The sequence below is a fragment of the Callithrix jacchus genome, chromosome 1 (genome assembly GCF_049354715.1).
Source record: "Callithrix jacchus isolate 240 chromosome 1, calJac240_pri, whole genome shotgun sequence".
Classification (NCBI taxonomy): Eukaryota; Metazoa; Chordata; class Mammalia; order Primates; family Cebidae; genus Callithrix; species Callithrix jacchus.
The window spans coordinates 131,014,146-131,041,755 of NC_133502.1; the positions used below are offsets into that span (position 1 = coordinate 131,014,146).

Here is a 27,610-nt window from a genome sequence, read left to right on the forward strand (position 1 = left end):
GCTTGCCTCTGCTGCAGAAATTTAGTGTCACCTTTGCAGTAGTCTTGTTTAGAGAAGGATTATGGAGTTATTCTTAACTGAATGTATTGTTTGCCAAAGAAAAGGACATAGTTTTAAGTAGTAAATAAGGAGAAAGCAATAACCTGTCTTGGTAAGTTTGCATACTTAGCTGCATGAAAATAGTTTTTCTGTAATTGTGAGCAATGACATCAGGCAGGCACACTGGGAACATACCTCCTATTGAATGCAATCTCAAATATGCAAAAATAAATGACAAGAATACCTAATTGTGGATGAAAATTAATAAAAGTATTTGTAAGGTTTGTATTAATAATTTCAAGTCTAGAGTCTCCCTTTGTAGTATGATTACAGTTGTATCTATTGCTTCTAAGGCTCCAGTTTTAGTGTGGGTTAAGGAAAAAGCATGGGCTTTGGCATCAGACCGGTTTACATTCAAATCCTCGCTTTACTTACTACCTGGGTTTACATGAACTTGTCAAAACATCTTGGGATTGTTTCCTCATCTATTAAATGGGCATCATAGTACCTAATTTGAAGTGTTGGAAAATTTGGAGACAATCTAATGATCACCACAGGAAGAACATGAATATAGTAGATGATCAATAATCGTTAGGTATTATAATTAGCCAGTGTTGAGATGATTGCTTTTCGTTATTCTTACCCATATAAGAGTACAAGAAACTTACTACAGGAAATATAGGCATCTGACTAAACATATAGTTTTATAGGTGGCTGACAACATGGCTCAAATTAACTATTACTTGAATACAATGCAATACACAATTTTAAAGTGCCAATTATAGGAAAATCATTGTCCTTGGAGTGGGAGATACAAAATGAACCCTAAATTCAAAAGTTGGTGGAATGATCAAGATACGCAGCTACTGAACTATTAACTTTTTCAATTGGACAATAGTTCATTTCTCTATACAATACTCTTTGATTTATTTCTGTAAAGCATGTTGATATTTTAGATGTATTTCTTGATCATAGCTCCACTGAAAACATTTCATAACTTGATTAGGATTCAAAAAAAATTTTTTTTTTTTGAGACAGAGTCTCACTCAGTCTCTAGGTGCCAGGCTGGAGTGCAGTGGCGCAATCTTGACTCACTGCAACCTCCACCTCCCAGGTACAAGCAGTTCTCCTGCCTCAGCCTTCCGAGTAGCTGGGACTGCAGGCACACGCCACCACGCCTGGCTAATTTTTGTATATATTTTTTTTTAGTAGAGACGGGGTTCACCATGTTGGCCACGATGGTCTCGATCTCTTGACTTCATGATCTGCCTGCCTTGGCCTCCTAAAGTGCTGGGATTATAGGCGTGAGCCACTGCGCCCAGCCCAGGATTCAAAATTCTTTATATGATTTTCTTTTTGGAAGCTGGGTCTCTCTGGTTGAGAACTCATTAAAAAATATATCACATATTCTTATTTAAAACGGAGATATCTCTTTCTAGATACTATTTCTAAATGACAGCATGAAGATACTGAATGTAGCTTGGTGCGATAGGAAGAGAAGAACCACAGGAGGTATGAGCAAGAATGAGAAAAAGAGATAAGACTTTAAAATCTCAACAAATGAGGAGGGAATAAAAGGAGCAGCTTTAGAAGGAAATTGATGCAAAAACTGGAAAAATATTTAAGGGAAAAATGAAAGGCAAAAGAAAAGTAAAGAGAAAAGTGAGTGAACAGGGAATTTATGTCAGACTATGTGGTCAGGTCTTAAGATCTTTGTCTTACTTTTGGTCTGAAAGAGGATTTTCTTGCTTGAAAAAATATTTTTAATCCATGAATTTGTTTCTTATATATATCTCTTAGAACATTTGGGAATCCTGGCCACTGATATATAAATCTATATAATCAAGCCAATTGTATGAAATTCTTGCTATTTTTAGAGATTTGTTGTTTGATCTCCATTGAATATATTATCAGCAGTAGATTCCATTAAGTGAACACTGCCATTCACAAAACAGTTCCCTTTTCCAGTGGGGTAAAATTAAAATTTCATTTGGTTAAATGAGAACACCAGGAATCACTGCCACTACATTTGATAAATTGTGAGAATGTTCTAATGATAAAATACTTTCTACTTCTCTTTAAAAACAGTGGGCTCTTATCCTGGAAACCCCAAGCACTCACTGATAACCAAAATAATAAGCACAATGCAAGAAGGAGAGACCATTTTTCTCAACATGGAGATGTACTCTTATTTCTCATTTCATGTTTTAAAGTGACATTTGGAGGTTTTCATTTTGAGGCATGGATTCCACAAGAAAGTGTAGCACATCCTTGTTTTGACCACAATAGAGTTGTGTTTTTTTATGCAGTTTGTTCCATTTTTAATTTTCTAAACAAGATTCTAAAAAAATTTCTGGGAAGCTTTCAAGGGAATTATCTTACGTCTTAGCATGGTATGGCATTTACATTTGTATAAGCCTACTATGGCTCTGAACAGAAATCTCCAGTGAGTCAAAGAATGGGGTTTCTTTTAAAATGCATTTATGAATAAAATAACTGCAAAATAAGTTTCCTTTCGGAGTTTTGAAATTACAGCAATGTCCTATTTGTCATGAACATGTCTGGCTAGTTAAAAACAAATAGAAAATAATTTTTACGTGTCTTCAGGATACTTTTGTAAAAATATTTTAAATTTGTAGTTATTAATAAAAACTCAAAGTTAGAATACCAATAATTTTTAACAACATTATTTTCTTCTAGAAAATGCATATGATTAAAAGCAAATTTCCCTTTCTCTTCCTTAGACTATCTGCTTTCCTTGATATTAATCTGACCATAAACAAAGCTATGAGACACTAAATGCATTTATTAGCACCAAAGGTACAACACAGAAAATTATCAAGAAATCCTCAAGTCAAATTTTGCTTTTACTATCCCAAGAGAAATATTAGGTCAAGTCTGCAGTCTCTAATAGTTATTTTGAGAGTCCTAAAGAAGCCATTGATATTTCTTTTGTTCATCAAGATTGGAAAAATAATGATAGAAAAAAAGTTCTAAGCCACCAGGAAGCTCTTAGAAGTCAAGCGTTATTACTATAACATTCTCATTAGTCTGAGTCACTGTCATAATAAGAGCTGAAATTGTTTATAATCAAAGAGAATAATAGAAGGCCCACGTTATAGAATATTTTGTTGGGGCTCTAGGCCTTTTCACATGGAAGATAAGTATTATATAAAATATATTAGTAAAAATTGATTTATCACCCTTGACACTATGTTTTTAAAATACCTATTAGCATATTTATTTTTTCAAAAAAGCAATTGGCTCCTAAGAATGTAACAGATTTTGTTTGTTAGTCTTCGTTTGAGTATTATCCAAATTAAACCAAAAATCTTCATAGTTCAGTCCCATGAACGAAGGCTTCCCTTTAAAATGAAAATTCTCTATCAACTCTAAATTAAGGACCTCTACAGATTCAAACTCTGAATGAATTTTGTGACAGAGAACAGAATATGGACTCCTTAGTCTCTATTCTTTTCCTTGTCTATTCTAATTTACTTGGTTGTATCACATTCCTAATTTCCCCCAAATCCTAGGGAAGACAGGAAAAGTGATACAAGTTGGGGATAAAACATGTGCAGACATCCCATATTGAGCCCATAGAATGGATAAAAATTTAGAGAACAGTTTTTATTTAAAATTAGTTCAGCTCTAAAAAGGAAAGGGTTAAGCTGAGAAGAGATAGGTCTTGGCATGTGAGACATGTTTGTTTGGATCTGCTGGTCATGAAGCAGTTCCCTAAGTTGGTTCAGATGCAGTTATTTATTTCTCACAGGTTATTCTGCTATGGACTTGGTCAGTGCCCTTGTAGGAATGCTAACATTTTTGGGTGGGGCAGATAATTGCCTCTCTACAAGGTCTCTACTGGTAGCAGCCTGTGGTTACCACAATGATTTTTTTCTAACCTACTTTCCTTATCTTTGGATTTTGGGATGCTGCTCTGTACACTTGGTTCCCAAACTGATGTGTGGGAACCAGAGAGGTCTCTGGCCTGGGTGCTCACTTCTCCATTAATATTGCTTATCTGTTTTATTCCACAACCTTACCTTAAACTCTGATATAGTTGTGTCCTGATTCCTTTTCAATACTTTATTTTTCTCTGCACGTATAACATATCTAGCTCTTGAGTGCCTGGGTTCTACCTTAACTAAAAACATCTAGGTATTATTCCGCTCTGATAGTCTGTCTCAAGTTCTAGCTCTTGCCATATGTTACCCAGTGTCGTTCCTTACCTTCTCTCTGAGTTCTATTTTCCTCCCAGGGTTTCAGAACAAACATTTATAAATATGTATGGAAAGGACTTCTGGGTTCCATAACAACACTGCTTTCCTCCTTATGAAGAAGCCCTGGACAAATATTTATTCGTCTTGTAGCTGGTTGAAGTCTGACTGTCAATGCAATGATATTTATTATAAAAGACACATCCCAAAGGGTGAATGTTTGGGTTTGATGCTAGAGTCTTCCATTTTATTTCTTCTAATTAATAAAACTGCTTTAGACATGGTATGTGGAAACCGCTCTGAGTTTGAGGAAAAGCTGATGATAAGTCTCTGAAAAAAACTTGTGTTATGATTTCGCGTAGTAGTGATATTGCTGCAGGAAAACAGGTGCCAACCAAAAAGCCTAGCTTTGAAGAAAAGCTTCATAGTTGAGTTATGAGACAGCTGGGAAGCAGCAAAATAGATATGGATCCATAAGCCCCACAGGAAAAACAACTTTAATCAGGGCCTGACACATTTGGTGATTGTAACGAAGTCTCTTGGTTTGTGTAAGCCCTGGATCAAATGGCACCAATTGGGTATTGACAAGCGTTCCATTAGTGCAAAACTGGATGAAAAACTGGCTCTTGCCCTGCACAGACTCCAATAATGAGAAATAAGTTTCTTGTAAAGAAAGAGACTTGGTTTGTTTTCAAAAAACATATGTGCACTGGCCCAGGTGATACCTCTGGTGGACTGAAATTCCTCTAAGCTCAGCCTTCATGTACTACATTGGCATTTAGTGCAATCTTTCCAAGTATCTCCAAATGACAGGCCTCTTTGACTCCTTAAATTGATTCCATGTTTCTCAATGCCAGTAGCTAATGCTGGCAGTTTGACCCAGGAACAGAGAGCGTCGTCCTGCTCTGAGAGCCCCTCAAATGGATTTTACAAGGGAGTGGTACATACAATGCTTCAAGGTGCAGTGAAGCATGTTTCTAGCACTTTTCACAGATCATAAATTAATTTGAAATGAACTTCTCTCCTCCCACAAAACAGAATATCAGAGAAGGATTGTCATCATGGTTTTTCAGTAGCATAGTGCCCGAGGGGGGAAAAGTCATTTTCTCCTGCATTTGTTGACTGGACACGTGATTGGTACCAAATGCTAGGCTGCCACAAATGCATGGCATGTGTGTCCAATTCAAAATAATTTGCAGTTTGGAGTAGATTCTCCACAGCTTCAGCCCTGAAAGTGAAAGACTGGAAAGAGCTATGCTTATTTTGTTGTAAAGATGGGTGTTATGTAAAGCCCCAAACTGATGCATCAGGGACCCCAAATGTCCTGTCCTTACTGTTTCTGTATTGTAAATGTGAGTGACTGTTCTTGGTAGTTATCTGGAAAAGATAAGAAGTAGCTGATGGGACACACAGTCTTATTTTATAATTATGTGTGGGCATTTGGTAAACAATTATAAAATAATACAGTATCCTCTGTAGTAGTAATGCTGCAAGATAGAAGGCATGAAACCAATTTTGTTCTTCAGAACTTAAAATTCAGTGTTTCTTTCACTTGTGTGTAGCACCTGCTATTTTATATACAATAAAATTTTACAGAATTGATATATGAAATTTGGTTGATATCATTAGTTTCATATTTTCTTTTCCTTTGTGTATAGTAGGACCCACAGAAAAGCATATTTGATGAACTGTACTATGATTGAAAGTGACTGTGCATTAAAGAGTATAGGAATATTGAGGTGGAAGAGAAGGGAGAAAGGAAATCAAAATGGAGAAGATGTGTGTTAGTAGGGAAGCATCTAGATAATTCAATATTGACTATCTATTAGTGGCCTTCTTTTCTCCTGTCCAGATTTTCTCCTGATCTCTCGAATTTCACATCTAGTTGTCCATGGAATACTCTTGTTCTGTGTTCCACAGGTGCTTCAGATTCAGTGTTCTGAATGAACTTTTCATTTTCCTCCAAATATGTCATCTTTACATAGTTTTGGTCTTGAAGAATGGCACTACCATTCTACCCAGGAGTCGTCTCAGATGACTTTACCTACCTTCATTCTCACTTAATAGTTATAAGCAATTGTAGAGTCTATCTCCAAAAGTCCCTGCATTTTTATAGCCAAGTTTCCTGCTTTAGCAGTTCTCATTGGGTCACTAGGCGAATGGACTGGCTGACTCCACCACCCCACTACTTTAAGTTAGCCTTTACCCTGCAGCCATAGCTTTTTAAATGCAAATTTGATTCCATCACTTCACTGATTAAAATTCTTTAACAGTCCTTTTTGCCCATAGGATCAATTTAGCACCCAAAATTTTTTATAATCTAGCTGTGCTTGCTTCTCTAATCTTATTTCCTGACTACAATCTGGGGTCTATTTATTATACGAAAAGCAGTTTTCAATAAATACGGTGCTGTTTCATATTTCCATGTCATTGCATATTCGAATTTCATTTTTGGGAACACCTTTTTGTGTTTTGTGTTTGGTATTTGGTTGGGGATTACTCACTCATCCATAGTTAACTCACATTTCTTCATCTGGGGAGCTCTCCTGGACTTCTTACTTTCAGTTATGCTTTTACTCTAGCCCTCCCAGTATCATGTGCATTATCCTAGCATTGTGTCCATCCATGTTAGTTTAATTGCTGGTTTTTCAGTGTCCCTCATTTATTCTAAGCTCTTTAGGATCCAGAACACTGCTTTTATATTTTCGAGGTTCTAGTGCAGTATAGTTTCTGCTATATGATGAATACTCAATGTATATTTATTGAATGAATACACGAATGCAGTGATAAGAGCACAGCTTCATTGGGATGATGGATGAGAACTCCCAGTTTGGAGAGAACATCTCTATTGTTTGGGGGCATTTGGCAATGCATAGACTTAAGAGCTGAAAGAAGATTTGATCTTAATTCACATTTGATTTGCACCTCAGGGGCGTATTGATCTTGAAGAAGCCCATAGCAATTGGAGACTATGTAAGGGCGTATAGAAAAAATAAAAACTGAAGAGAGATTTTATTTTGTTCTTTTAGTCTTTGATGTATTGATACACTCTCTCTTTTCCTTTCTGCCTTCTTCCCTCTCCCCCATCCTCTATAGCTTCTCCCAAAAGAAGCATAAAATAGTGGTATTAGAACATATAGGTTTATTTTTAAATTATTTATACATTAATATATGAATAAATGCATATTTATTCTTAAGATGACTATGTAACTATGTATGTATATTATGTATACATATAAAATTTAAAAAAATAAAATATATTTTAATTCTTTTTAATTACAGTATAATTCTGTGCTGATGTTGGTAAGGATCAGAAAAGGAGTCTGGGACTGGAAAGGAAGAAAGGAAGTCACATAATAGCAAAGGCAGAATATGTATTTTGAGAGCCGGTCTTAGGGGAAGAGAAAGAAGCAAAGGCAAAGTGCATGGGGTAGGCAGAATGCATAGGGCCATAGAACTTATTCCTCTGCCTGTTGAGGGGGATGTGGTTAATGCAAGGGCAGAAAAAGCCAGGGTTGAGTGGTACACAGGGTTCCCATATATTCAGCCTGGAGATACCATGGACAGAGCTAAGGCGGGTTTCCTCTGTGGATTAGGGAACGCCGTGAATAAACTACCACTGGGTAGACATGGGGAAGGTCTTTTTAGCCATACCGAACTAATTATTAACATACGAATTCCCCAAAGCTTTTTTTGTCTCACCTATCCTCTGCTGATACTCTAGAGCTCTGGTGGCACTGAGAATGGGTGGTCAACATGCTAGATATCCCTTCTCTTGTAAACTCAGCCTCTTGGTGTTCTCTTAAGTTGGAGAAAATGCATCTAGGGAAGAAAATGTATTCAGTGCCTTCTGTGATGCCGGGTTTATGAAAAGCCAACTGACACTGCTAGGGATCTGAAGGATGTATGGCCTGGGTAAAGGGCTGAGCAGGATATCATTTGCAGTGTACTTCTTACTTTGGTGTGTAAAAGTAAGTTGTTATATTAAGATTGCTTTCAAGATGTGGCTAAAAAGCAATGTATGTGCTTCAGGCACGAAAAACAACCAATTCCTATTTCTAACCACTAGCCCAGGCACTTTAATTTACTCCTCCTAACCTCACTCTGATTTGAGTTTATCATCCTGATTTTACCACAGGAGAAGCTGGACTTCGCAGATAGTCAGTGGCAGAGCTGGGTTCAACCCTGGATCTGGCTGACTTGAATCCTGTTCACATTCTTTTCTCCACTCTGCCTTATTTGCTGTCACATCTTGGCTGGCAGGCACAGAGTCAAACCTGACAGGGACCGTGAAAAGCCGGGAGTTTTCAGCCTGCTAGGCAAGCGGCAGTGCCATAGAGGTAAGTCCCTGTGAGCGCTGTCATTTATTTCTGTCTACTTTAAATCTCTTATCTGTAAGGTGAAAAGCATTTACAAAGCTTTCAGAAAAATGCTTTGTGATTACCAGCACTAGGCGAGCAGTGGCTTGCCTGTTTTTCACAGATAGCTGCAAAATATGTCTTTTAGGGAGAATTATCTGCTTTCTTCCACTTAGATTCATATACAAACACACCGATGAAGAAATATGTTTTGGAATCCCATGGTCCTAGGTATGAGTAGATAGTTTCTATTCCAGGTTGTACTGAATCAGGTGAAAAAAGCAAGTAAATACTATGAAACAAAAAAGTAAATATTCAGTTGTAAATAAACAAAATCCCCAAACCTACCCCTGCTGACAAATTCCTGCCTTATGATGATTCTTGTTAAGCCTCGGAATCCCAACATGTGATTCCATTGGTACGAAATATCAGGTGTTCCCTACCAGTGGGACAAATACTTTTTAAGACCTTGAGAAAATAACAAGGAAAGGGCTAAAATACCTCTTTTTAACTTAAAAAAAAAACACACCTGGCACTCCACATGGCATACATATTTCAAAACATTATGTCTTACATGATAAATGATATAGTGTTTATCATCAATTAAAATAAACAAAAATAAAACCCCAAATGTCTAAAAGCATACCTAGCCTCTCTTGGTAGGATCTACTTGGATGATATATTTATCTCTGAAGAGAGAAAGAAGAAGAATTGGCACCTCCCTTGGCCTGATGAGAGCTTAGTCTTTAGTGTCCTTTGCACTTTCTCCATGCAGACTTCAGCTATGAGAGCAATTCTTAACAAATTGTACAGTTGACCTTCTATAAGCCGGCTCCTCCTGCATGATTAAAAAATTTAGTGTGGCATGAGAATGTGATGATTCACGAAGCCCTAGACACTTACACTCCCTGCTCTTATATACTTTGTTAAAAGATAGACCTCAGATGCTTGCTGCATTCTCCGGGTGGACCGTGGGAGCCTTCGAACCTGGAGCCCAGGCCTTGCTGCAGCTGCTGTGCTTATACTCCTCCCACCTAGGCTTCCAGAGTCAGGGAATCCCTGAGGGAGGAAATTCTGTGTCCTCAACAAAGAGCCAGTTTTTGTATATTCCCACTGAAAAACTGAACATAACATTTAAAGTGTAGAGAATCTGTTATTCTGAGATTTTAAAAATATATTCAAAGCCAACTGATTCTATTTGAAATAGCTCTTCCTTGTGAGGTGCATAGTCCTGTCTGGAAAATGGCTTTAATAAGCCAGGCATGCTAGGGTGACTGCTTTGCTCCACTTTGCTTTGCTGTTGAAACATTAAGCATAATCTGATGTGTCAATAGAGTCACCTCAGGTACTCAGAATCATTTTAATTCCTCTTACCGTCAAAATATAGTATCAATACTGACACGAATTGGCATTAAAAATATATGCGAAATCACTTGGAGAACAGCACTTTTTACTGATAGGAGGTCTCTTTAAAAACAATGTCTGTCAGAGATACAATTTGAACTCTTTTTTGGCTTTGAATTTTACAGAGTAGCCTTTAAAAAAAAAAAAGCAAAACAAACAAAAAAACCCGCAGACTTGCTTTGCATCATTCAAACCTATGTATAGAGGAAAAAAGCTTTTCCTTTTTATCTGACCTCTTGGGAGATGCTGTCCATTCTCAACATTGACCTGAGATGGATGTGCAAGATGACACATAAGCGGATGACATCACTCATGGCTCATGATTAAATACTTCCCTGGGACTCACAAGATGTGCATAGAAGAAAATGGGAAGGAGTGGGTGATGCTGAGAACATTCTTATTTACTCCACATGGGTGCATGTTTTTACTACTAGAGATAGATTTCAGGGGAGAATATGAGTGTACAAAATGAAAGAATATAGATATAAAAGCCTTAAATTTTAGTTTTGAGAGAATACAAACAAAATATACATATATTTGTCATATTATATTTCATATGCTTTCTAATATGTAACAAACTATGTAAATGTATGTGATGTATAAAAGTCAAATAGATGCAGTTTGCAGTATATATGTTCGCTGTATATCATGTGTGTATAGTGTTCTAGATCCCCAAGAAAATAAAAAAACTAAGAAAAAATGTTTTTTGATAAATGACATATTCCTTGCTAAGTGGCATATTCCGATTGCTTAATAGTATAACTACACATTCATTATTTGACTTTTTGTAAATATATTATGATGCTATGCTTGATTTTTATATATATATTGTAATGTTATATTTGAAGAGGCAAAGTGTTCTTCAAGCGTTATTTAGGAAATAATTTATTTTTTAAGATGGGAAACCCATCAAATGTGTGCTTATTGACATTTGGCACACACAGTTGTTTGTTTTATTTTCTTGCTTTGCAAAAATATTTGGGAAATAAATGACCTGTTGAATTGAAAAGTGAACATCATTGCATTTCAATCTTTGAAACCAATAGATTCTATTGACAAGAATGACCAGATTTTCTTTGTCATTCCTGAAATTGTAGAGCTGGTCATTCTTTTTATAGTTTGCTAATGTTAGCAGGTGTTTCCTGTGTGTTTGTGTGTGCATGTGTGTGTGTGTGTGTGTGGCAGCAAATCACTCAGCTGACCTTTTTCATAATCAACTACAATAAATGGAGTGTGTATGTATGTGTGTGTGCCTGCACTTTTGGTGTGATGGACAGTTTGCTTAAATGTATGGAAAAAGTTAATCCCTCTGCCCCTGACCTTTGGCACAGGAACCTTGTGCTGCCAGTAGAAAGTGTGGTAAATGCCAAGTCCTTTGGGCAGAGTATGTTTGCATTAATGTTTTCTATGCTGGAGCCTGAGCCATAGATTTTCTGTCAGCCATTCTTTGCCCTGCTGATATGGAGGAGGTTGAGCTGTATATAGAATGTAGTGCCTACTGCCATCTGTTTTGACACCCTGAATATTTTAACCCTAGCCAGTGTATTAAAGGAGAAAGTCTCTTAGTCTCTATCACACATGCGATTTCTGTGTAGTACGGAAGGTGAAAAAAGCTGTGCAGTTTAATGTGATTGTCAAAGGGTCAGTTGTCATGTTAATTATCAAGAGCTGAGTGATTATAACACAAAGAGGGAGGAGGATGGATGTGGTACACACGAACCTTGTAAATAGAGTTAACTCTTGATGTTCTTGGAAGCCTAAGGCTGCAACTCTCCAGTGTCACATAGGCCTGGATGCAGCTCTGCATATGCTGATCTCTGTCTGGAATGCCTTACCACCATGAAGGTTTTGGGTTACGGGGAATACGTGCTCCCAACAGGGTGAGGCAGCTTTGGCAGAAAGACCTTTCAGTAGGAGATGAAATGCTGCCAGTCTCGCATCTGAATTTAGCAGTTTGGAAGCCATTCTTGACTCCTCTACCTTCACCTTGCTTCTATTGATTCAAAATGTAAACATCCTCTAGATCAATTGTTTCTGCTCCATCAGCATCTTCATGGCCTTAGGTCCTCTCACTTCTTGCCTAGATTACCTGCCAAATTACTGGAAGTGGCCTGTCCAATCCTTTCTTCTGTGTACTTTTGAAAATATTGCAAATCTACCATGCCCTTTTGACCTGCGTGTTATTTTCACACACACCTTGTCCTGCCTCTCCCGTCATTCTGCATAGGTCTGTCTCTCCATTTCCTATATTTGTGCCTCCTTTAAATCCCATGGATACATATAATCTCCTCCCTGGAAGCCTTCACAAGTCTGATTTAAAAGTCCTTCTTTGGGCTCTCATGGTACCATGTGCTTGTTTTGGTTATAGTTCTTTTCCCGATTTATTACAGTTGTCTCTTGACAACTCCTGCCTTCCAGAACATAAGCTTCTTGAGATGAGGGATCATTATATTTTGTTTTGTATACTAGAGCTGGGCAAAGGGTAGTTGCAAAATAAGAGTTTCTTATATTAACTAAAATATAACATTAATTTTAGATAATAGTACATGACAGACAGTAGTCCTGGTAGATGGTCAGTGAAAGAGAATGTTCATTGAGGAGATGGTTGGTGACATACATTCATTCTCATAATTGTCTTCCCTGAACCTCTCTCATCCCTCACCTACACCAATCCTGACATGATCACTTGAAATTGACTTGGGTTAAATCATCTAAATCCTTGTATTCCACTTTATTGAATCAATCATAATCTTTTTTTTTTTTTTTTTTACTTAAAGTTCTTTTTTTTTTTTTTTTTTTTTTTAAATTTTTTATTGGATTATAGGTTTTGGGGTACATGAGCAGAGCATGCAAGACAGTTGCGTAGGTACACACATGGCAGTGTGCTTTGCTTTTCTTCTCCCCTTCACCCACATTTGGCATTTCTCCCCAGGCTATCCCTCCCCACCTCCCCCTCCCACTGGCCCTCCCCTTTTCCCCCCAATAGACCCCAGTGTTTAGTACTCCCCTTTCTGTGTCCATGTGTTCTCATTTTTCATCACCCACCTATGAGTGAGAATATGCGGTGTTTCATTTTCTGTTCCTGTGTCAGTTTGCTGAGGATGATGTTAGTACCTTCTTCCTACTTTCACTGATTTCCAAAAGGGGAATTTCTTCTAATTATTCCTGAGCTTCCTTTCTTTCTCTCTCTCTTTTATTTTTTTTTTTTTTTGCCTCATTCCTTACAATTTTCCTTGGAGTGACAAAGAGGACTGTTTAGTAACTTTGGGAATGGATTTAAGAATGTATCATGTGTGTTTTACCTTCGTTTTTTTTTTGGAGCATAGCTACACACAGGAGCATGCATTCAGCTCTGCTACCTTGTGTCTTAAATTTTACAGAACAGGCCCTCACACGGGGAAGTCTGGTGCTGCCTATAACAGGATGAGGAGGACACTCTGATTCTGATGCTCAATAATAGGGATGGAAATTCGCCAAATATATAAACCACATTCTCCAGGATTAGATTTATCAGTATAAAAGGTGATATGTTGCTATTCCAGCTGTCTTACTCTTTTATTGTATTTTGTATTTGTTTTAAAATGCAGGTGGAGAGAGAGAGGTGTTTATTAGGTGAACTTAGCTCAACACATAGACTTTGAGAGTGAGGAGAAATCTTAGCTCTACTCCAAATATATTCATCTTCGAAATTTTCACTTCTGCTTACTAAAGAACAGTAGATCACTTCGTGTTACTTAGAGCCAGCCATCATTGGAAAAATTTATTAGACTTATGTTTGAACAATGATCATTGTGGGATGAGGGCAGTGACAGGATATTAAGTGTAAGATGGAAGCCAGGAGGCCACAGCCTCTTTACAGTCAGGTAAGCAGCAAGATTAGTACTAGCAGTGAGGGTTTGAACGCAGAAGCAAGTAATGAAGATGTCTCTGTGATGGGAAAGATACAGTGAGAATAAATATGGAGATAAAAATAGATTGTAGATATCAGTAATCCAAGCAAGAAAACATAGCTCCAAAATCCAGGGAGTAAATCTGGACAAAAGGCATGCAGAGGCATAGAACTTTAAGATTGTAAGATATCCCGTATGTCATCAAGTCTAAATATACATTCATTATTTGTATCATGTCCTAAATATTATCGCTCTACAATATCAGCTCCATGTAGTATCTACCTTTTTCTCAGAGCCACAGCCCTCACTATATATTATCTTACTTTATTCATTCTGTCTTTGGACATCTGTAACTATTCTGCTTTAATATGAATGAAATCAATTTCTTTTGATTAATATCTATGATATTTACCACTAACTGTAACATAAGTAAGCCATGGAATCTCATGGCTGAAAGGGAAATAAAATGATACTTTCTTCTGCCATAGTACCGAAAAGGATGAATATTATCCTAAGCACAGATGGCATAATTTCATTGTAAATATTGGGAGCGGCTTTAAAGGAAATTGGTTCTGGTATCTGCCTCTGTTGGAAAATACAGCTCCATATTCACCAGGTTAAAATCCTTGTCTTTGGCAGACATTCACCAATTTGCTTGGTCAATATTAAATAACAAGTGAAGTCCTTCAGTCATCTGGGGGTGACTTTTGCAGTTAATGCATCCTGGCAGGTGCTGTGGTTGTGCATTTTGTTTAGAACCAGCTGTTCTGTTGAAGCATATCTGAGGCGTTTTTTATGGCCACAGTAGGTGGCTGGTAACCCTTATAAGAAAATATTTTCAGATTCCTCCCAACCACACAACTCCACTCTCCTCCAAAAGAAAGTCCATCTATCTCATGTTCTGCGGTGGGTATTCTTGAGACTGTATCAAGTACTTGTTCAAATACTTGGCTTCAGCAGTCCAAAGATTAAAAATAAGTTCACAAAAAACCTTAAACATTTGCTCTTTCTGTCTGCTCTAATGGAGAAGCGAATGGACTTTTGTTCTAGAGGAAATACCGGTTAAATGACTAAACTTTTTGAACAGAGAAGACATCAACCACACTACCTTCTTATTTTCCAAAACATGTATATTTTTCATCATATCCAATATCTTTAAATACATTTGCCTTGTCTACTCAAACAAATGTCAGTGTCATGCAAAATTCCAGCAATTTGTAGCCCCACCCTTTGATGTTCATTTCTGTTTTCTTGTACAATTTTTCACAAACTTCTTCTGTTTACTCCCCTCCTTTTCTGTATTCTGATCTTTCAGATCTTCCTTGCCTCAGGTATCATTTTTCTTGTATCCCCTTTTGAACAAGTTTCTGCTTTAGCTCTTTGTCTCTGAGATCACCCTGCTGTTTGACTTTTGGTTCTCTGTATTGGAATCACTTATAAGGGACATGCCTACTTACTGCCCTTGCCAGAGAAAGGAGTTTGATAGATAGAACCTTAATCTGTTGCAGAAGCTGTTAGAGAATGCCATTGCTACTGGCTGGAGAATGCTTCATTTCTTACCAGATGCCTTCTTGAAAGGCATAATATATAGGAATGTTGCTTAAAGATTATACTATTGTCTACTATACTACTATATAATTTGCTTTCATTTCCCTTATATTATTAGAACACTAGGTCCCTAAATACTTGGAGTATACATTTTATATAGTTATCTTGAATGAGTCATGCTTTAAGGTTATGCTGTCAGTTTTGGCCGAGGCTAACTAGAAGAAACAGCCTATATTGGACTTATTTTGTAAACACAATACTAGGATATTGTCCACCATATCCCATACTACCTTATATATAAAGCTTCAGAAACATACCTTTTAGAATTTAACAGAGGAAAATGCTATCTCTTTCCACATATGCTTTCTTGTTTTTATAATGATAAATTTACATTGCCAACAATGTAACTCATTACATTCCTGTTTATTTTGCTCTGGTTGCCTGGAAGCTCAGAGCAAAATGTAATGGTTAAATGTAGCATTTGACATTGTAGTTAGTACAAATGCATTTTCCCTTTCTCTGGGTTTTATATTTATATCTTATTAGGTTGTTTTTGTTTGTATGCCCATTGTCTTAGTCTGTTTTGTGTTGCTATGACAGAATACCTGAGACTGGGTAATTTATAAAGAGAAGAGCCCTATTTAGCTCACGGTTATGAGGATGGAAAGTTCAAGGGCATGGCCCTGGCTTCTGGTAAGTGCTTCTGTGGTGTGTCATAACATGGTGGAGAAGGTCAAAGGGGAAGCAAAAACATACAGAGAGAACCGGAGGAGCATCCCGACTTTATAATGACCCACTCTTAAGGGAACAAATCCATTCCCTCAAGAGCGAATCCAGTCTTGCTCTAGCAAGAACTCACTCATTGTCAGAAGAACAGCTCTGAGCCATTAGTAAGAGATTCACCCCATGACCCAAACACCTCCCAACTTGCACCACTTCCCAATACCACTGCACTGGGGATCAAATTCCAAAATGAATTTGGCAGAGACAAACAAACCATAGCCAAACCATAGTACCAATAATCTCAAATATATTTTTGGGAGTCAAGATATTATATAGACTTATAATACCTTCCCTGAACAGTCTTCTTTTTTGCTTGGGAAAGATGTGATAAAGTCCTTAGGGGCCTATTTTAGAGTCTCTAGAGCATCCTTGAAACATTTCTTAATATAAGTCTCATTCTAACTCTTTGAATACTTACAACGTACATGGCATGCCACTAGATGTTGTAAGTCATGCACAAACCAAAACAGAAACATAACCTCTTTCCTCAGTTCTGCTGCTTTATTGCTGGGGCACAATCTTCTACAAAGTAGTAGGCCTTCAAGGACAATTGAGAAGCTGAAACAGACTATAGAAAGCTAGGAAGTGTACAAACTGAGTCATGAGGGAAGGCTTTGTGGAAAGGATTTCACTTGATCTGGGGATTCAAACTGTGTATAGATTTGAGTACGTGAAGCACACAAATGAGGGCAATGGTGTGGTGGTGAACTGGTTTCCCCTTCCACTTCTGCACAGCCTGGATTTGCAGTGTTTGCCAGTTTCCATGGTGTCAATACTTCTGCTATGGCCAATTTGAAGCTATCAATAATTTAGTAATGTGCTTGCAAAGTTCCTGAATATTTAAAAATTAGCTGGCGTGAGCCTATTTGAGCCAGGTAACATGCCGCTGGATGAAGTCTTCATAGGAATGTGATACTGTGAGTAAGAGTTCAGATTTGTGAGGTCCAATTAAGGAATAGAAAAAGTCCTGACTGTCTGTATCTGAAGGTTCATATTGGGAAATGATGGCAAGGTGTAAAGAGTTAATTGTGAATAGAATTTGGAGGTTTTTGCTTTGCACTTGCAGTTTGCTTTTTAGAATATGGGAAGGTCTTGAGTACTTTTTTTTTTTTGAGATGGAGTTTCACTCTTGTTACCCAGGCTGGAGTGCAATGGCACGATCTTGGCTCACCACAACCTCTGCCTCCTGGGTTCAGGCAATTCTCCCGCCTCAGACTCCTGAGTAGCTGGGATTACAGGCACGCACCACCATGCCCAGCTAATTTTTTGTACTTTTAGTAGAGACGGGGTTTCACCACGTTGACCAGGTTGGTCTCGATCTCTTGACCTTGTGATCCACCCACCTTGGCCTCCCAAAGTGCTGGGATTACAGGCGTGAGCCACCGCACCCGGCCTTGAGTACTTTTTAATAGAGGAATGACAGAATAGAATTAATGTTTTGGGAAGATTGGCCTTTTAGTAGTTATATGTTGGGTGATTTTAAGTGAGCAGAGGGGAGCAGAGACAAGAGTTAGGAGCTTCTTGAAATGCAGTATGCATGAAGTAATAAGGAGCCAGAGTTAGGACAGAAGTGGCCAATATGGGAAGGGAAGGCAGGAAAAAGGGTGGATGGTAGAGACAGTGCATATCTGCTAGTATGGCATCAGTTGAGTTCACTTAAAATCTCTGACTGGGCTGGGCATGGTGGCTCATGCCTGCAGCACTTTGGGAGGCTGAGGCAGGCAGATGATGAGTTCAGGAGATTGAGAACATCCTGGCCAACATGGTGAAGCCCCATCTCTATTGAAAATACAAACATTAGCTGGGCGTGGTGGTGCATGCCTGCAATCCCAGCTACTCAGGAGGCTGAGGCAGGAGACTCACTTGAACCCGGGAGTTGGAGGTTGCAGTGAGCTGAGATCATGCCACTGTACTCCAGCTTAGCAACAGCGCAAGACTGCATCTCAAAAAAAAAAAAAAAGCTCTGACTGGAATCAACTGAGGGCTCATTTACATGTTTGTGGATTGATATTGGATATTACTAGAACCTTCAAGGAGGCTGTGGAGAGAACACTCATACATATTCTTGACATGTGGCTGCTTGGTTTTATTATTGCATGATGGCTGGATTCTAAAAGTAGGAGTCCGAGAGAGGCAGACAGATGAAAACCACATCGCCCTGTACAGCCTGGCCTTGAGAATCATGTGATATCTTTTTCACTACATTCTATTTGTTGAGTCAGTCACAAAAGCACAGCTGGTTTATGGAAAAAGAAAATAAGACCTCCACCTCTTGATGGGAGATAGCAAGGCTATAAAAGACTATGTAAGAGTGACACACAGGAGTTTTTCAAGTGCTTGCTATTATTCTCATTATATGAGTTTAAGTGTCTGCAAGTAAACTGGTTCCCTCTAAAATATAGTGAATATTTTCAGTAAATGCCTGGTATGGGTTCAGTAACAACCTTGAAATGGTGGTTGTGTAGCTCTTATTAAATGAATAGTATGATTATTATTTGGTGCTATTATACAAGACTATAGACAATTTACTTTTATAAGAAGGAGGAACAAGATCTTACATGTATGATGAGGTTGCTTTTCTATTAATTAACTTGGGCAAAGTAACATAATTGTAAATTCTTACTGAAAGCTTCTCATGTACTAAACTCAGTAAATCATTTTTATCCATAATCTTGTTTAATCCTCACAAATAAACCTGAGATGAGTATTATTATCCCCATTTATGAAGGATAATATTGAAGTTCAGAGAAGTGATGAAATTTGCCTGTTAAGTAATGAAACCTGAATTCCATTCTAGAACTGTGCCCTTCTTCCTTCATGAGATGTATTGTATGCCCTTCTTCCCTTCATGAGGTGATACAATACATCTCATGAGCTAGAATGTATCACCTCTTCATGAGGTGATATGATTTGGCTGTGTCCCCACCCAAATCTCAACTTGAATTATATCTCCAAGAATTCCCACATGTTGTGGGAGGGACTCAGTGGGAGGTAATTGAATCATGGGGGCTGGTCTTAACCATGATATTCTCATGATAGTAAGTCTGATGAGATCTGATGAATTTATCAGGGGTTTCTGCTTTTGCTCCTTCCTCATTCTCTCTTGCAGCCACTATGCAAGAAATGCCTTTTGCCCTCTGCCATGATTGTGAGACCTCTCCAGCCATGTGGAACTGTAAGTGAAATTAAACCCTCTTTTCTTCTTAGTCTCAGGTCTGTCTTTATTAGCAGCATGAAAATGAGCTAATACAGTAAATTGGTACCGGTAGAGTTGGGCACTGCTGAAAAGTTACCCAGAACTGTGGAAGTGACTTTGGAACTGGGTAACAGCAAGAGGTTGGATCTGTTTGGAGGGCTCAGAAAAAGATAGGAAAATGTGGGAAAGTTTGGAACTCCCTAGAGACTTGTTGAATGGCTTTGCCCAAAAGTCCAATAAAGTCCAGGACAAGGTGGTCTAAGATGGAAAAGAAGAACTAGTTAAGAACTGGAGTAAAGATGACTGTTGCTATGTTTTAGCAAAGAGACTGGCAACATTTTGCCCCTGATCTAGAGATTTGTGGAACTTTGAACTTTAGAGGGATGATTTAGGGTATCTGGAGAAATCAATTTGTACGCAGCTAAGCATTCAAATGGTGACTGGCGTGCTATTAAAGGCATTGCATTTTATAACTTTTATGCTCTACATCAACGTTTGGAAAATTTGCAGCCTGTAAATGTAATAATAATTAAAAAAACCATTCCATTTTCTGAAGAGAAATTTAAGTCTGCAACAGAAATTTATGTAAGTAATGAGAAACTTACTTGGAATGTTAATTTCCAAGACAATGGGGAATATGTCTCCAGGACATGTCAGAGGTCTTCTTGGCAGTCCCTCTTATCACAGGCCTGGAGGAAGAAATGGTTTCATGGGCCAGTCCCCAGGTCCTGTGCTGTGCACAGCCTGGGGAGTTGGTGCCCTGTCCTTGGGGCCAAGGGCCAGCTTAGGCTGTGGCTTCAGAGGGTGCAAGCCCCAACCTTCCATGTGGTGTTGAGCCTGTGGTATACAGAAGTCAAGAATTGAGGTTTGGAAACATTTAGCTAGATTTTAGAAGATGTTTGGAAACACCTGGATGTCTAGCCAGATGTTTGCTGCAGGGGTGAGGCTCTCATGGAGAACCTCTTCTAGTGCAGTGTGGAAGGGAAATGTGGGGTTGGAGCCCTCCCACAAAGTCCATACTGGGGCACCGCCTAGTGGAGATGTGAGAAGAGGAGCACCGTCCTTCAGACACCAGACCCACCAACAGCTTGCACTGTGCACCTGGAAAAGCCACAGACATTCAATGCCAGCTGTGAGAGCAGCCAGGAGACAAGGCTGTACCCTGCAAGGTCACAAAGGTGGAGCAGCCCAAGACCATGGAAACCCACCTCTTGCATCAGCATGACCTGGATGTGAGACATAGAGTCAAAGGAGATCATTTTGGAGCTTTAATATTTAGCTGCCCCGCTAGATTTCAGATTTCATGGGGCCTGTAGCCCCTTTGTTTTGGCCTATTTATCTCATTTGCAATGCCTATATTAACCCAATGCCTGTACTCTCCACTGTATCTAGAAAGTAACTAGCTTTTAATTTCACAGACTCATAGGCAGAAGGGACTTGCTTTGTCTCAGATTAGACATTAGACTGTGGATTTCTGAGTTAATGCTGAAATAAGTAAAGCCTTTGGGAACTGTTGGGAAGGCATAATTTGTTTTGAAATGTGAGGATATGTTGTTTGAGAGGGGCCAGGGGTGGAATGATACAATTTGGCTGTGTCCCCACCCAAATCTCAATGTGAATTGTATCTTCCAGAATTCCCACATGTTGTGGAAGGGACCCAGTGGGAGGTAATTGAATCATGGGGGCTGGTCTTTCCTATGCTATTCTTGTGATAGTAAGTTTCACAAGATCTGATGGGTTTATCAGGGGTTTCCTCTTTTGCTCCCTCCTCATTCTCTCTTGCAGCTGCCATGTAAGAAGTGCCTTTCGCTTTCTGCCAGGATTGTGAGACCTTCCCAACCGTGTTGAACTGTTATAAGTCAAATTCAGTCTCCTTTTCTTTCCTGTCTCCGATATGTCCTAATCAACAGCATGAAAATGGACTAATACATGAGTTATACAGTATCACTTCTCCATAAAGTAGGGAACTAGAATAGAAATAGGGCCTTAATTTTGGCTGCAAAAAAATAAGTGTCTAAGAGTGGAATTGCTAATGTTGCACATGAAATGATACAATGTGAGGTGGTCAGGGATTCAGAAAGTGATGGATTTAGGAAAGTACCCTACAAGCTTTGCAGTCTTTTGGATTAAAACATAGAGTATGGAATGAAGTCAGGCCAGAGAATCTTGAAAACCATGCTTGTAGAAGAGTATAGCCATCATCACACATCTATTTTAGTATTAACAATATTAGAGATTAAAACTCAGCTAATATATCTGCTTTTTCCAATTGGCTCTGTGCTCTTGGAAAAGTGTAGTATGCAGTAGATTGTCAATATATGCCTATAAAACTAAAGAGAAAGGAATTGCACTTTATCCCTTTTTGACTCTATATTTGTTTCCATTTTGTTTCCCAAACAGAAAGTTTCCTCAAATTTTAGCATCTATTAATGTTTCTAAGTGGAACCAAATCATGGGATCTCTCTCTTTTCTCCTTCTTACTCCAGTGCATGAAAGTGGAAGAAGCACATTCTTATATTCCCGTTTCCTGGTTGTAACAATCCTGTTGGGAAAAGGAAGATGAATCACAGGGCAATGGAGGCAATACTGTTATAGTCCTTAGAAAGAGTCATAATCCTTGCCCATAATGCTGTATAGATATCCTTCTCCAATATGAGTTTAAAAGATAATTCAGTAATTCATCAGAACAGTTAGGAAACTACTAGAAACTTCATGACCTCATATTCTTTAAAGGAACCAATTTATTGTATTGTTGTGACTTTCATTTGTTCTCCCCTTTGATGTTTATGTGATGAGCACCTTTGGTGATGGCTGAAATTATACATAGACAAAGAGGACTCAGGCATGACAAAGATGTCTTCTAATTTTCCTGGAGATTAATCTCTCCCTCTTAAATCTACAAAATTAAACTTTTTCTTGGTTTGATTTTGTACCCCAATATTTTTTCCTAGCTATAATTAGAGATGAAAATTAAGAGAGCAATGAAAAAAGTACTCTGATTTATTACTTTTGACAGGGAAGGTCTTTTTCCCATGTGGCTTCTGCATTCCTTTCTTTAGAGGGAAAAAGCAGAGGAAGAGGACTATTTGTCAGCTAGTGGCAGCTTCCAAGAAAAGAAGTATATTTGGGAAAGTATTTGAGATTAAAACACATTAGAAAAGATGCATCTCATTAAATCAAGATATTGTTCAAATCAACCCACTATGCTTTTTTTAAATGTTAAATTTGTATGTTTTAAAACTTAGAGTTTTAACAACTTATGTTCCTTATTGATTGATGACATAACCTCCACAAACCAGAATTCTACCTAAAGATGAAAACTTCCTTTGGAAAAATATGGGGGCTGGCATTTTAATGAGCATTTACAAGCCAAGTGCCTGATGAACTGTGTGGTTGCGCTACTTTTTAAATTGTCATAAGTCTTGGAGGAGCTATTATTATACCTATTTTTTAGAGGAGCAAACTAAGGCTGAGATTCTACCTTGTCCAGGGAAACATAAAACATAAATAGAAGAGCCATAAATGGGATACATATTATCCCAAACCAATGCCTCTCAAACATTTTCTTTCTTCGTTTTTTGTTTTGTTTTGTTTTGAAACCCAAGAGAGTGCAATGGCCACAGGCCCACTTTTCTTTCCCTGCCTAGTTGTGAAATGTTGCTTGTTGTTTCTACCAACCTAGAATATTATTCCTGGATTTTTTTCTTTCTTAATTTTTTAATCAGAAAGCCAATAGATTTTCTAAAAATTTTCAGTATTTTACCCATATTTTATTGATCTATGATGCTATTGACTAAAAGACATACATTGGATTATGTATGTTCTAAAGAAAACAAATGCTGTCAACAAAACTATGACATAATGCTTTAAAAAATAGTCCTGCATGGTGCACGAATCAGTCACATCACCACTCATTGTATTTCATCAATTCCAAGATATTTAGCAATTTCTTGTGTTTTTAGTTCCTCTGCATGGCAGGTGATAGCAATCCCTTTTGTTTGCATTTAATAACAAAGCCTAACACAGCTTCATCTACTTCTGGGTATTATTTTTCTTAGGTCCCATAAGACACATGGTTATTGTTTTGTAAGGAAATAAGGGGCTCTAGTCATTCCTGAAATGATGAATATTTGCCTCACTAAAAGCAAATGCATTCCCCACTGCTCTATTTTTATGTATTTTTTGTATATAATGACTTCTGCCTCAATGCGGAATCATGTGCAGTCTTTTAGAAGGCATTTTAAATGACAATTAAACTCAACACTTGTAGCACTAAAAATATTCAAAACTCAATGGAAGTGACAACAATGTGAATATTTATACTGGAAGCAATGACAACCACATCAGAACTGCCACCTGGCCAGCAGTGATTATAATATGTCACTAAATCTAACACTCTTCCTAATTTCAGAGGTATTAAAATGTGAAAAACTGTACTTCTTAGAATCAACGAAATAAGTAAATATTAAACATGCTTTTTAACAGTCTCTCTTTTCTGCATTTCAGATTCTGATCTGGTCCCAGCTCTTATATTCTTGAAGCACCCCTGTCCCCTATACCTCTCATCCTGCAGAGAAATACTGCTGTACTCTGTGCCTCTTTCCACTAAGAAAAGTTTTTTCATCTACTCTAGGCTTCATTTTAGCATTTACCCCAAGGCCTGTTATAAATGGACAGAAAATTAAATTTTTCTTTTTCCTCTTAGGGAGAGAAAACCTAACTACATTTCCAACTCATGACAGTGTATATTCCACATTTACATTGTATCATGGTCATGTGTAGTCCCTTGCTGATAGATAGGGTGAACATAAAGGGATTTAATTTTTGAACTCATAATAAACTTTTTCAACAACTTGATAGTTTGTACGTAAGAATTATTTTCTATAAATTGTCTCTTTACTCTGTTGATAGTTTCTTTTGCTGTGCAGAAGCTCTTGAGTTTAATTAGATTCCACTTACCAGGTTTTGCTTTTGTTATGGTTGCATTTGGTATCTTCATCATGAAATTTTTGCCCATTCCTATGCCCAGAATCATCTTGTCTAGGTTGTCTTTCAAGGTTTTTATCATTTTGGGTTTTACATTTACATTTTTAATTCATCTTGAGTTGATTTTTTTACATGGTGTAAGGAAGGGATCTAGCTTCAATCTTCTATATATGACTAGCCAGTTACCAAGTACCGTTTATTGTTTAGGGAGTCGTTTCCCCATTGCTTGCTTTTGTTAGCTTTGTCAATCACAGGTGTGCAGTCTTATTTCTGGGCTCTCTATTCCATTCTATTGGTTAGTCCATTTATCTGTTTTTGTACCAGTATCATGCTGTTTTGGTTAATGTAGACATGTAGTATAGTTTGAAGTTGAGTAATGTGATGCCCACAGCTTTGTTCTCTTTGCTTAGTATTGCCTTTGCTATTCAGGTTATTAGTTCAATAGGAATTTTAAGATAGGTTTTCTAGTTCTATGAAGAATGTCATTGATAGTTTGATAGGAATAGCACTGAATCTGTAAATTGCTTTGGGCAGTATGCCCTTTTCAATGATATTGATTATTCCTATCCATGGGCATGGGATGTTTTTCCGATTGTTTATGTCTTCTCTGATTGCTTTGAGAAGTGCTAGTGTTTCACAGTTTTCATTGTAGAGATCTTTCACCTCCCTGGTTAGCTGTATTCCTAGGTTATTTATTATTTTTGTGGCAAATGTGAATGAGATTGCGTTTCTAATTTGGCTTTCAGCTTGGCCACTGTTGGTGAATAGGAATACTAGTAATTTTTGTACATTGATTCTGTATCCAAATATTTGCAAACTATGTATCTGGCAAAAGTCTAATATCCACCATCTATAATGAACTTTAAAAAATTAACAGGAAAAAAAAACAACTCCATTAAAAAGTGTACAAGGGTATGAACAGACACTTTTCAAAAAAAGACATATATGCAGTCAACAAGCATATGAAACAAAGCTCAGTATCACTGATTATTAGGGAAATGCAAATAAAAACCATAATGAGATACCATCTCACAGCAGTCAGAATGGGCATTATTAAAAAGCCAAAAAATAACAGTTGCTGGTGATATTGCAGATGAAAAGGAACGCTTAGACACTGTTGGTATGAGTGTAATATAGTTCAACAATTGCAGAAAGCAGTATGGCGATTCTTCAAAGAGCTAAAAGCAGAACTACCATTTGATTCCGCAATCTCATTGCTAAACATATACCCAGGGGAATACAAATCATTTTACCATAAAGACACATGTACATAAATGTTCATTACAGCAGTAGGCACAATAGCAAAGACATAGAATCAATATAAATGCCCATTAATGACAGATTGGATAAAGCAAATGTGGTGCAAGTACACCATGGAATACTACGCAGCCATAAAAAGAATTAGATCATGTCTTTTGCAGGAACATGGGTGGAGCTGGAGCATGAATAATAGCCAAGGAAAAGAAAACCAAATATTGCATGTTCTCACTTATAAGTGGGAGCTAAACGATAAGAACTTATGAACACAAAGGAGGGAAAAACAGACACTGGGGTCTACTTGATGGTGGAGATTGTGAGGAGGGAGAGGAGCAGAAAAGATAACTTTGGAGCAGAAAATCCAAAAAATATGGATACTGGGCTTAATTCCTGGGTAACAAAATAATCTGTACAATAAATCCCTGTGACATGAGTTTACTGATGTAACAAACCTTCATATGTACTTCTGAACCTAAGATAAACATTACAAAAATAATTATTTTCTATTATTAAACATGTCCTTTGGAAACATTTTCATAACTGTTGAGTATTTTGTTGAGCCCTGAGGAAAGTATGCAGTAGCTGATTTTTGACTTTTATTGCAAATTTATTTTTTTCTCCATTCTTCACATTTTTCCATTGATATAATACCTGCATACTCTACCGATCCAAACAATATATAGTCAAAAGGGAAATTGATAATCTCTCATTTTCTCTTCTTAATCCCGTTTTCTAAGGTAACTACTGTAAACTATTTCCTTTGCGAAGAGAAACAAATGCTACACACACATACACACATATATACGTATATATAACCACTGACGATTAAAAAACAAACAAATATGAGAACCTAACATGGAGGTGCTATTCTTCCTAAGTGGTCTTTTGTGTACCTGTTTTGAAGTTAATGTATAATGATTCGCATTTTTTAATAGCTGCTTATTGTTTCATAGAATTAATATATCACGGATTGGGACACCATTTCCCTCCCTGTATATGGATAGCTAAGTCTGTTCCAGCTGCTGTAACAAAATACCATGAACTGGGTATCTTATAAAAGAAATTTATTTTTCAGAGTTCTAGGTCTGAATTCTAAGAACAAGGTGCCAGCAGATTCAACATCCGGTGAGGGCTCATTCCTCATAGACAGTGTCTTCTTGCTGTATCCTCACATGGCAGAAGGGGAAGACAATCTCCCTTTGGCCTCTTTTATAAGGGCACAAATCCTTTCCATCCTCTAAAGGCCCCATCTCTTACTACTGTTGCACTGAGGATTAGGATTCAACATACAAATTTTGGGGGAACACAAACATGCAGGCCATAGCAATGGATAATCTAGTTATTTACAGATAGTGTTCTTATAAACCTTTTAGATATATTTTTGGGTAAGACTTTTGACAGTGTCAGAAATTGCTAATTTTTCTTTTTTCTTTCCCCCTGACAGAATCCTAGAAATGAAGATACTCAGTAAGGGAGCATACAAACTGTAAATTTAATATTGCTAGTTTTATTTTCTAAAATATTATAAAAATGTACATTCATCAATAATAAATACTGTCATTTTCTATAGGTTTTCATTAGCACTTAATATTCTCAAACTTTTACATGGTCATGTAATAGGCAAAACAATTACTGTGTTGTTTAAATTAGCATTCTTATATTTACTGACCATGATATATTTTCATTTTTAATTGATCATTTGCATTTCTTCTTTTGTGATTTACCTGTTCTTTGACTCATTTTAGGCTTTTTCTTATTGATGTGAAAGAACTCTTTATATGTTTAGAAATAATAAACAATGGGTGCTTACTATTTAACCTGACTCTGACTCTAAATGCTTTATAAGAATTAACACATTTAATTAATTCTCACAACAGCCTTATGAGGTAGATACAATTTTATAGGTAAGAAAATTAATGCAGAGAAAGA

At 37.5% G+C, this 27,610-nt stretch overlaps 1 protein-coding gene across 4 annotated transcripts in view; it reads left to right on the forward strand.

The window, feature by feature from the left end:
• Nucleotides 1-27,282, forward strand: part of LOC118155287 (uncharacterized) — a 213,211-nt gene extending 185,929 nt beyond the window's left edge. Inside the window, exons 5-8 of one of the 4 annotated variants that reach the window (XR_013526773.1) lie at nt 8,398-8,599; nt 19,352-19,417; nt 21,224-21,289; nt 23,945-27,279. The gene's annotated coding sequence lies outside the window, so the exon portion shown is untranslated. Of the gene's footprint in view, nt 1-8,397; nt 8,600-19,351 lie in introns of all 4 variants that reach the window. The other 3 variants (XR_004745558.3, XR_008481839.2, XR_013526774.1) reach the window with 3 other exon arrangements.
• Nucleotides 27,283-27,610: the final 328 nt, after the last annotated feature.